Source organism: Benincasa hispida, chromosome 7 (genome assembly GCF_009727055.1).
Source record: "Benincasa hispida cultivar B227 chromosome 7, ASM972705v1, whole genome shotgun sequence".
NCBI classification, from domain to species: Eukaryota; Viridiplantae; Streptophyta; class Magnoliopsida; order Cucurbitales; family Cucurbitaceae; genus Benincasa; species Benincasa hispida.
The window spans coordinates 8,168,623-8,180,640 of NC_052355.1; the positions used below are offsets into that span (position 1 = coordinate 8,168,623).

The window sequence follows — 12,018 nt, forward strand, 5'->3', positions numbered from 1 at the left end:
GGAGAAAGACAAATATCCAATGTTTTTATATTTTTGACAATTCATGTTATATTCTAATAGATCGAAAACCTAGGCGAATATGGGATTTAAATCGTGACGAAGGTATTTTCTTAGGGTACTCTATAAATAGCAAGGCTTATAGAGTATTTAATAAACAAACTCGAAATGTAACAAGTCAATCAATGTTGTGATTAATGATGCTGCAGGTCCATTAGTTTCTACTATTGAGGAAGAAAAGATTCCAATATGCTTCCACTTGTCAATACAGATGTCCCTAACATCTCCCACTAACATGTTATCTAGCATGAATTTTAAAACATCAATGGAGAATAACCAGCCAACTTCTGAACAGGCTGAAACAAGTAACAAGCACCCATCCAGCAGAGTTCGTAAAAATCATCTCCCTAGTAACATCATTGGTAATCTTGATATAGGAGTGACTACTACAAATAAGGATAGGGTTGACTATCTCCAAATGATTAACAATAGTTGTTTTACATCTCCAATTGAAATTAAGAGTGTTAATGAAGCTCTATGGATTACTCTGGGCTTGTGCAAGATTGAATTATAGCAATTAACGAAAATTTTGATTTGGGTCATTTGATGCTTAGAGCCATAACCATAGTTGTTGGTGTGTATGCCTTAATTGAGAAAATCAATCTTCCTTGTGCAGGATATGCTAATTTGTCTGTTGTGATCCTTAAAAATGTCATTGTATCTGTCTTTGGCTCTGCTGGTGATGTTTCTGAAGTTAGCTCTATTAAGTTTGATGTTATATGGCAGAATCTTAAAGGTTGTGTTGTGCTTGAAATGTCTGTTATTTTTCCAGATAGTCATATGATGGCCAAATGTCTGGTGCTGGAAATATTATTTGTCTGATTTCAACCATTCCTAAAATCATGATTTCTGATTTTGTTGAAGTTGGCTTTGGTTATTTTGTAAGTCAAACAAAAGGGGGAGAATGAGTTTGGTTTAGCATGCTAGTCTTACAACTTCTTATCTGATCTGGTTTGTTTGGTGTTCTTATGCTGACGTGCTTTGTTGTTTGGTTTGTTTTGCCTTAAAAAATATCAACCAAGATGGGAGCTTGTTGGAGATTTGATTGGTTGGCTTGATATTTCTTTAAGGCATTAGTTTCTGCAGTTGTCTCAAATAAAGTCTTAACATTTGTTTTAAGCAATAGTTTATTTTCTTGCATAATATTTTTTCCATATTGAAAAATTCAGGCTAATTCATTCCGCACAATATTTTCCTTTATTGAAACACCGTTTATCTTTTTCAAATGTGAACATGTTTCCTTTCTTGGATTCGATTATTAAGAAAGAATTATGTCAACCATTTTGGGTTGCTACTTTTGTTAATTGAGTAAGAAGTTTTCAATTCTGTGGTCGATATGTGATCATTGTGTTCATGCTCTTTGCTCACTATATTCCGCTGTGCAAGTTCTTCATCTGTTGAGTGCAACATGTTGATGTTAATCATGGTCTTAGGGGGAGCCTAAGACTCAACTTCAGACAAGGAGTTCTCTATCTGAGGAGGATTCTAAGATTCATCAGTGAAGGGAGTTCGCTGACTTGAGGGGAAAATAACATCGTTGAAAGGAGTCTCACACACTGTCGGAAGTCGAAATGTTCAATATTAATATTATCAAACTTAGAGGAAGTCTAAGTACATTTGAGAGGGAGTCTGACATCTTGCAAGAGCCTAGGTGATCAATGAGTTGAGCTCTACGTATGTCGTTGTAGTAGTCGTGTATTGCAGATAAGTATTGCGTTGTAAATTACTTAACTCTTTAATATTAATGGATTATCTTTCCCGGGCACACTGCCCCCAGATGTAGGTGGATTTCACCGAAATGGGTTACCAACTTCTATGTCTCTTTAACTGCTTACTTGTTGTTGGTATTTTGTTGTTACATTGGTAGCCAGTTCTTTCCTTTTAACATTTGTGTTTGTGTGACGAGTCATCTCAACACTTTTTCACTAGAAATTGTGAATTTTGAGGTGGAGCATCTTTCTAACTCAAATAGAACTACTAAAAATAAGTACCGAAGTTCCTGAAACTAGTGAACAACAACCTATAGAAATAGAAGATAATAAACCTCAAGAGGAAAAAGATCTTATAGGTTATTTTCACACCTAGAGATTAACGAAGAATAACAATTACTCCTCTAGCTAGATACAATGAAGTAGATTATGTGAGTGTAGCTCTAAGTGTTATGGCTAAAATACATAAAGCACAATCACTTTCGTTCAATGATTCATTGAGTTGCAACAATGCAAGTTGGATAAATGCCATGAATGAAGAAACACTACAAGAAAAATTACCTTTCTAGATATTTGCAATTTTAAATACTTGACGTTTTTATGAAAAATAATGTCAAGAAATAGGTGATTTTGAAGAAAAAAACGTCAAGAATTGTTTTTAAAAAGTGGAGGTTTCCTGAAAATATTGTACTTAACGTTTTTAAAAATGTCAAGTTGAATTAATGGTTTCTTGACATTTTTAAAACTTCAAAATATTAGAATATACAGGGTTGCATTTCAATGCTTAAAAGTAGTGTTGCAATGCTACGAATTTTGACGAAAAAATGAAAAACGCACGCCTCACGCAAACAGCGTTGCAACGCTATGGATTTTGACGAAAAAATAGCATGCTTGCAAACAACATTGCAATGCTCTCAATAGCATTGCAACGCTATAAGACAGATTTAAAAGAAATTTCATAGTCGAACTGCTCATTTTTCTTTCTTCTCCTTGTAAAATTTCTACAATTCTTCTTAGTTTTTCACTTCTCTTTGATACATCTTTTTATTCCATCAATCTTGAAGAGATTCTTTATTGAGGTAAGTAGATTTAGTTTAGATTAGGTTTAATTCTTGATTTTCTTTGTTTAGGCATGAACTTCCAAAGTTAGGGTTTGATTTTTTTTTTTTTTTTTTTTTTGAGGCTTGAACTTTCAAAGTTAGGGTTTAATCTCTCATATATATTCTTGAATCTCATAATAAGTTCTTCTTTCATATTGTTCTTGGTTTAAGGCATGAACTTTCAAAGTTAGGGTTTGATTTTATTCCATCAATCTTAACGAGAGTCTTCATTGAAGTATGTAGATTTAGTTTAGATTAGGTTTAATTCTTGATGTTCTTGGTTTGAGGCATGAACTTTCAAAGTTAAGGCTTGATTTTTTTGGTTTGAGGCTTAACTTTCAAAATTAGGGCTTAATCTCTCATGTATATTCTTGAATCTCATAATAAATTCTTCTTTAATATTGTTCTTGGTTCGAGGCATGAATTTTCAAAGTTAGGACTTGATTTTATTCCATCAATCTTGAAGAGATTCTTCATTGAGGTAAATCTATATTTAGTTTAGATTAGGTTTGATTCTTGATTTTCTTGGTTTGAGGCATGAACTTTCAAAGTTAAGGATTGGTTTTCTTGATTTGAGGCTTGAACTTTCAAACTTAGGGCTTAATCTCTCGTGAATATTCTTGATCTATATGTGATATTATAACTTTCAAAGTTATTGACATTGCTATTGGTATCTTGCATACATTTTGTCTAGAAAGTCACACATTTAAATATGGCTTGATTAATATTTCAAAAGTTGATTTACCTCCTTGGTTTAAATGCAACTTTGGTTTAAATGCATCTTTCTTGCTTTATTTGAAGCCATCTGTACTTTCCCTTTTGTAGGATATTTTACATTGATCTTGATGTGTTGAGTAAAGTGGGGATATTTGTTTGAAACTTTAAGTTTGTATCATTTGTAGGATATTTTATACGAAGTGGTTCTTTATTGACGTCAAGGTGTTGCTATGAGAAAAGTTCTAGCTTCATAAAAAGTAATTTGTGGACGTTTGAGCCATTAGCCTTTATTTTATTATGTCTAGTTGCTTTTCCTTCAAGAGGTATGATCTAAAATTAGGTACCATAATACAATGTCAAAGATAGTTTTGGATTAGTACATGTGATAGTTGTTATGTGGGTAGATGGATAGTTTTGATAGAATGTTTGGAAATGTATGTTTTGAAACTGTTTATATTTGGTTGACTGTAAGAGTTATGTTCCTTATATTGTTTTAGAAGTGCCCATATGGGTCTGTCCATATTCTTTTAATTAACTTACAAAATCCTTCATGGAGTTGTAAAGTTTCAGTCTATACGTTGTAGTTTTTGTATATTATTTCATTGATCTAGGTGCTTAAAGTGACGAGTTAAAGGTAGGCTACGTTATTTTTGTGGAGGTAGGAGCATAGTGAGCGAGATTTGGCTAGGATTACTTCAAACGGATTGATAGGTGTAATTTTTTTAATTGTTCTTAGAGGGGATGAGATTGTTGATTGTATAATAGGAAATGTGTTCATATGAGGGTTGATAGTTGTTATACTTTTGAAATTGTTCATATGGGGTTGATTGTAATATTGGAATTGTTCATATGGAGTTTTCCATATTCTTTTAACTTAGAAATACTTTATGAGGTTGTAATATTGATAATGTTAAAGAAATGAAGTTTTTATAACGAGATATTGGTGGAATTTTGGTCTATATATAAGATTGAAAATGTGTGTATCGTTTATTTGATTGGTGAATGTATGTCATATATATACCAAATGTAGTTGTTGGATCAAAATACATGAGTAATTATAGGTAAAAACGTCTACATTACAGATTTTTTTAAAAAAATCACAAGTAAATTTCTTGATGTTTTTTCCTTGTCAAGATTAGAGATATTCTTGACATTTTTTTCCTTGTCAAGAACGCTCATATTCTTGACATTTCAAACATGTCAAGTGTCAGTATTTCTTGACATTTTTAAAACGTCAAGAAAATCGGCATTCTTGACACTAGCTTCATTGACATTTTTTAAAACGTCAAGAAAACTAATTCTTGACATTTAAAAAACGCCAAGAAACACTGATTTCGTAGTAGTAAAATAACCTCCCAAACAGTAAATAGAACATGGGAAACTCTAAACCTTACATGCAAAGAAACGCCTAAGGTTCGTTTTTAAAAAGTCAAATTATTACATAAACAGTTATGTTTGTTTTACATAAGTTGGAGAATATATTAGCTTATAAATAGAAGTATACATCTCATAAAAATATATAAAAAGTATGAGAAAGCAATGAGGAAACTTATCTTTGAGAGATCTTGTACTTTTTCGTTATATTGTTCTTGATATGTAAACTGTTTCCAGCATACAGTGGATGTAGGTCTCCTATGACCAAACCACTTTAAAAACTCTATCTTCTTCTTCCCTTTTCATCCTTTATTTTGTCAATTTTTCTTTTATGTATTTCTGAAGATTTCAATTGCGGGCATCTCCATCATTTCACTTCCTTCTTTGCATGTCTAGAAGTAAAACTAAGAAAGAAAAATAAAGTTGAGCTTAGTAACTAACAACCTGTAAATCCAGGTGTTTACTCTAGCTTGAGAATTTTAGACTTTTCACTTAGATTTTGCTATATTTACAAATAATTTTAAGTTTTGCTATTTTTATCATTAATTTAGCTCATTTTATGATATAAGCAACCATCCCTTTAATTTATAGATACCCTACCTACTTAAAATTTATTTCATATCTAAAATTTAGAGCTGTTTCTTGAAGAAATTAATCATTGACCAACTGATATTTAATGTAAATTCTAAACCAAACTAAAATGTTAACTTTTCTTCAACTTTGTTTAATAAGAAAAAAAAAAATCATTTACTGTCAAAGTTGTTTATGTTTTGGTTAAAAATACCATTTTGATTTTTAGTTTGCTCATTTTTATACTTTTAAATGTCCGATTTTAGTCATTTTACTTTCAGTAAATCTCTAATTTATTCTTTCAATATTATTTTTATGATTGAAATTAGTTAAATAATACTAATAAGTTTTTAAGTTTCTCTTTTCAGTTGCGATATAAATTTAAACTAAATCGATTAATAGTTGCATCTGAATACACAAGGGAATTCTCCCCCACAGCAGCCTCGGTCTGTTTTCTCCCCTTGCTCTGTTGGTTCAGCTTCCTCTTCAAGGCATAGCAGTCCTTCTTCATATGTTCCATTTTGTGGCAAAAATGGTACTTAATCTTGGACTTGTCACCACCATTCTGTTTCCCCTTCCCGTTGTTCTTTGTTTTCCCCTTTGAAAACAAGCATTCACCTCCTTGTTGTTCTTTCTTGCTCATTTGTAACTCTAATTCTCTAACTCTTACTGCTGATATGATTGCTTCTGTGGTGATTCTTTCTCTACCATACTTCATGGTTGTCTTGACATCTTTGAATGATTCTGGTAGAGAGTTTAGTAATATGAAAGTCTCATTCTCCTCCCCAATATTGTCTCCTATTGATCTTAGACAGCCTCTTGAACTCGTTCAAATTATCCGTGAGGGACTTTACAGCATCCATCCTTTAAGTGAAAAATCTTTCCCTCAAGAAAGTTTTGTTAGGCAGGTCTTTGTTGAGATAAATCTTGTTCAATTTTTTCCAGAGGGCATAGGTAGTAGGCTGGTCAACAATCTGCCTCAAAACACTATATGTGACATTCAAGACAATGGTTCCATAAGCATTTACCTCTAGCGTCTCTTTCTCTGCATCAGTGAGTGTTTCAGAGTATTTTGCAGGGTCTGTAATGGTCAGTAGTGTCTTCTGATGTCCCAAGACTGCTTTAATCTTCGCTTTCCATAGTTCAAAGTCTGTCTTACCATCGAACTTCTCAATTTCATATCTAGTTGTTGCCATTCATGATCTTCAAGATTGACTTATCTTATTCGAAGTATGCAAGAATTCAAATCTTGGATCTGTCTTGAACTTTCACTGAGCTCTGATACCACTTGTTGACTCAAATAACTAAGATCTTCTCATTTGCAATCACAAATTATTCAGAACTAACAGTCAAGTACAATTTAAGAGTCAGGGGAGGTGTATGCTTGGGGCGTCAAAACTCTTCTATTGTTTACCTGATGGCAGCTCAATCGTGTAGACAAAATTCCAAGAACTAAACGATAGTTCAATAATGTAAATGATAGAATGAAATGTTAGACGATTGTGTAGACAACAGTTGATTAGAGCTAAACGATCGTATAGACGACAACTGGAAGAGCTAAATGATCGTACAGACGATTGGATGTGGAGCTAAACGATCGTGTACACGATGCAGACAGGAATTACACAATCGTGTAAATGATACTTAAGTAAATGTTAAACCATCGTTGAGTAAGGAAGAAAGAACACAAGAGTTTAAGTGGTTCAGCCAAAGGCCTACGTCCACTATGCAAATCGAGAGGGTCTCTTTTATTACTTATTCTTCAAAATTATTACGGAATGAATGTCTTGCTCTCTTTTTCTCTCTTCCGTTATTCTCACATTCATTTTTCTTTATATATACAAGCACAATGGTCAACAATGAAGCTCTTGTGGTTACAACACATAACAGAAAGAAGACGACAACGTTTCAACTACCTGCAATCTTGTTTTCTTGTCTTCAGTTCTTTCTGTAATTCTAATAACGTGTAAATCTAGGTGTTTACTCTAGCTTGCTACACGTGTTAAAACTCAATAGGGGAATTTTAGACTTTTCACTTAGATTTTGCTATATTTACAAATAAGTTTTGCTAATTTTACCATTAATTCAGCTCATTTTATGATATAAACAACCTTCCATTTAATTTATAGATATCCTACCTACTTAAAATTTATTACATTTCTAAAATTTAGAGATCTTTCGTGAAGAAATTAATCATTGACTAAAACTGATATTTAATGTAAATTCTAAATCAAACTAAAATGTTAACTTTTCTTCAACTTTGTTTAATGATAAAAAGATCATTTATTGTCAAAATGATTTATGTTTTGGTTAAAAATACCATTTTGATTTTTTGGTTTGCTCACTTTTAGATTTTATAGTTTCAAATCTCTGATTTTAGTCATTAGTAAATCTCTAATTTATTCCTTCAATATTATTTTTATTATTAAAATTAATTAAATAATACTAATAAGTTTCTCTTTTCAGTTGCGATAGAAATTTAAACTAAACCGATTAATAGATAAATAAATAACAATGATATAAGTTGGGATATTAAAAAATTGTGTTTGAATTTCAACTAAAAAAAATGTTTTAAATTAAACAAAATAATAGCAACTTCTCAAACTATCGTTTCACCTATATTTTCTCACATTGTTGAAGAAAAATTAAGTGATGGTTTTTTTTTATTTATTTTCTCAACTTCTCAAACACTCCAATAAATACCGATAATAGCCATAGGCTTCATTAATACATTTCTTATTCATCAACCTCTTCAATTTATGGAGATATCAATACAATAATCAAAATATTTGAATGCAAACTAGAGATTGTGAACTTTATATAAGAGAGGATGTGAAGAGGAGGCTTTAACAACATAACCTAACTAAAAATGGGAGTGATTCCGATAACGACTTTGAGCAACGGCCAGTCGATACCAGTGGTCGGGATGGGGACAATGTCGATGGCCGGAGCTGAGGCAACAAAAGTTGCGGTGGTGGAAGCAATCAGAGCTGGATACCGCCATTTCGATACGTCATATTCATACCGATCTGAGCAGCCTCTTGGGGAAGGGATTAGGGAGGCTTTGGAACTTGGCCTTATAGAATCAAGAGATGAGTTGTTCATAACTTCTAAGTTGGATTGTCGTTTTGTTGATCCTCCTCTTGTTCTTGATGGGATTAAGGCCACTCTCAAGTATCATATTTTTCTTCTTCCCTTTATTTTATTTATTTTTTTTGTTCCTCTCTCAACAATTTTTTGGAAGATCAATTTAAACACAACAATTCTTTGCATCCAAAATAAGTTTGTTAAAAACAAAATAAATCATATTTTAGAATTGATTTTAGTCAACTAAATAAATATAAATTTCATCAAATAAGGTTGACAAGTGTTTTTATTATTTCTACCTAGAAAATCACTAATTTCAATAAATTATTACACTCTTTCATTTTTGTAAATTTTACCCTCCCAATCCCATGCTTACTTCAATTATGTGTAGAGTATATCTCCTCCAAATTAGATTTGGTTGGAATTTGATTACTAATTATTTATTTTTAAATATTATAGACAATCTAAAAATTAATTTTTTTTTTTTTTTTAAAAAAAGAAAACTTCTTGGATAAATTCCTAGTTTGCCTTACACCAGTAACCTCAATCGTTTGTCGTCGTTAATTTAGAAACTTAGAAATTTTAAGAGATTTTTTATCCGATAGTGAAGATTATAAGATATTCTGTTTTTTAATTTATTAGATTTGTTTAAATCGCGTCATAATTGTAGGGATTGGACAACAAGGATATATTTGTTCGTTTTTGGATTCTAAAAAATAGAAGATTTAGTTGGTTGGTCATTTTTCTAAACTGAAATGGTTTTGATCATTTTTTTTTAAATATCATTCTATTTTGACCATTTATCCAATTAATCCTAGAAAATAAAACACTAAGATTTCCAAAATGTCATTGATTTAAATATAATCAAGTTTCAAACTAAATTAAATTTGACCAATATAGACATTAATTGTACCAACGAATAACATCATAAAATTTAAGAAAATTTTTGCTTTAAAGTCATTTTTTTCTAAAATCTAAAGAGTGGATTTGAGAGTTAACAAAAATCAATCGTGAACTATTTTTTTAACGAAATTACTCAAAAGGTTAAAAATTGGCGAAACTTTCGAAAGTTAGCACTTAAGTTTTTGAGGTAAGATTTGACGAAATTGAAAGTTTTGAACAAACCTACGATCTCTTACATCTCAAATTATTTGAGTGATGTTTATCGAGGCCGTTTCTTTTTACAAAATATACATTAGTTAATTGTCAAATAAAAAAAATGAACAGGAACTTGGGAATGGAATATGTTGATATGTACTTGATCCACATTCCATTGAAGGTGAATCCTAAAGTGTGTAAAGTCCCAGTTGATAAAGAGGACATTTCTGCAATTGATCTCAAAGGAGTTTGGGAGAAAATGGAAGAATGCCAAAACCTTTGTCTAACCAAAGCCATTGGTGTCAGTAATTTCTCTCCCAAAAGACTTCAAGAACTTCTCTCCTTTGCAAAAATACCCCCAATACTCAATCAAGTAATTGCTTATCTATATGCCTCTTTTTAGTTTTTAATTGTTCTATATTTGTTTACAAACTTATTTCATAAAATCATTTAATAATACTCCTCACTATCTCTATCATCGCACGCTCCGCACGATGAGTCCACTTTGGCATCAGAATAAACTAAGAGAGTTTTGTAAAGCAATGGGCCGATTCACGCGTCTTACGCAATCATTCCTCCTCTAGGTGCACGCTGGATCTATTCGGCGGACCGACGAAAGTTGTGAGCTTGATGTTATTACTCAAATTGCCAAGGCCAACAGCAAAATTGCTCAGGTATAAATCATTTCAATTTTACTTTTAGTTTCGAAACTTTCATGTTTGTATCAAATAAATTACACTTTTAGATTCTTGAATTTTATTTTAAAGAACCTAGTTGATAAAATATTTCTAAACGTGTGAGAGTGCTTCAATCTTTCAATTTACGTACATAATGAATGTTTAGAAACAAAATAGACACAAATTTAAAAGTTATAATATCGAATTTGTACTATGAATGAAGTTACGAATATTAAACTTATTTTATAACATTTTGAAATTTTATTAAATTATAGATTGCATTGAGATGGGTGTATGAGCAAGGGGTGAGCATAGTGGCAAAGAGCTTTGACAAAAGAGAGAATGAGAAAACATTGACATTTTTGATTGGTCATTGAGTGAAGAGGAATCAGCTAAGATTGGCCAACTTCCTCAGCACAAAGCTGTTGTTTTTGCCAATATTTATGGCCAACATGATGTGGTTCTTCACCTTGATGCTGAGCTTTGACTCTCTTTTCCTCTTATTGTTCTTTGCTTTCATAAACATACTATGCACTTTTCTATCCCTAAATTTGTACAATAGAAAAGTTATGGATTATTATGTATGTGTTTCTTAATCTATCTTACCTTTTGTATTTGTACTGTTTTTATAAACAAAAATATGGTTCAATTACAAATTGAGTTTCCAACCTTGATGATTATTGTTTCTATCTTAAGCCATGAGTTTACTTCTTTGCATTTCTTGTAATTAAATTTGCATGCTAGTCGCATTCATGTAGTTTTTAATATTCGGCGATCTGGGCACAACTAGGAAGATGATGAACTACTATTTCTTGGTGAAGGACCAAATCTCATACAAAATAATTCACTACAAGAAATTTTAGCTTTGATGTTGGTTGGAAAAACTAAAAACGGATGTACAATGTCGGTTTCTTAAAAAAAAATTACGGATCTTTAATGTCGGTTTAGAACTGACATTGTAGGTGACCTTAATTTTTTAATCCCAAGACAATTTTTGAATCTTGATTTTTTGTTTCCTCCCACCCTTATTTTCATTTCCCCCTAATTTTATTTCTTTTTTAATTTAGGTCTTATTTTTTTTAGGAAAGAAAGTCTCCCACTCCCTCTCCTTTTCCCCTCTCTCTATCCCTCTCCTCCTCCCTCACGTTACCCCCACTAAACCCTTCCCCATTGCACGTTGCTACAGTCTGACTGGTACACCCACGACCTATAATGATCGACGGTGGTACATAAACCACCAGTGAGCACCGAGGACCGTGGTTCTCCGACGAATGCGAGTAGTACAAAAGTAGCCAAAAAGGTGGTTGGACAGCCAGAACTTTACCTTGAGGACAAGGTAAAGGTGGAGGGGAGAGGTAATGATAGGCCTCCAGTTATGTTACAATATCAAAATAGAAAGAATAGACGAGATAAAGGGAAGTCGGCGGCGGTTGAATCGGTTAAAGACTATTTTCAATTCTGTTAGGAGAAGTTGAGATTAAAAAAAAAAAAAAGGAAAGAAACTGAAAGAGGGAGTAGGGAAGTTTGAATATCTGGTGTGAGGAAGGAGAGCTCTCGAGAGTGGGAGTTCGGAAGTCTCTATCGTGTAGAATTTTTCGTAGTGTATCGCNTAAGGATTACTTTCAATTC

At 32.1% G+C, this 12,018-nt stretch overlaps 1 pseudogene; it reads left to right on the forward strand.

The window, feature by feature from the left end:
- The first annotated feature begins 8,291 nt into the window (after nt 1-8,291).
- Nucleotides 8,292-11,050, forward strand: LOC120081878 (annotated as a pseudogene).
- Nucleotides 11,051-12,018: the final 968 nt, after the last annotated feature.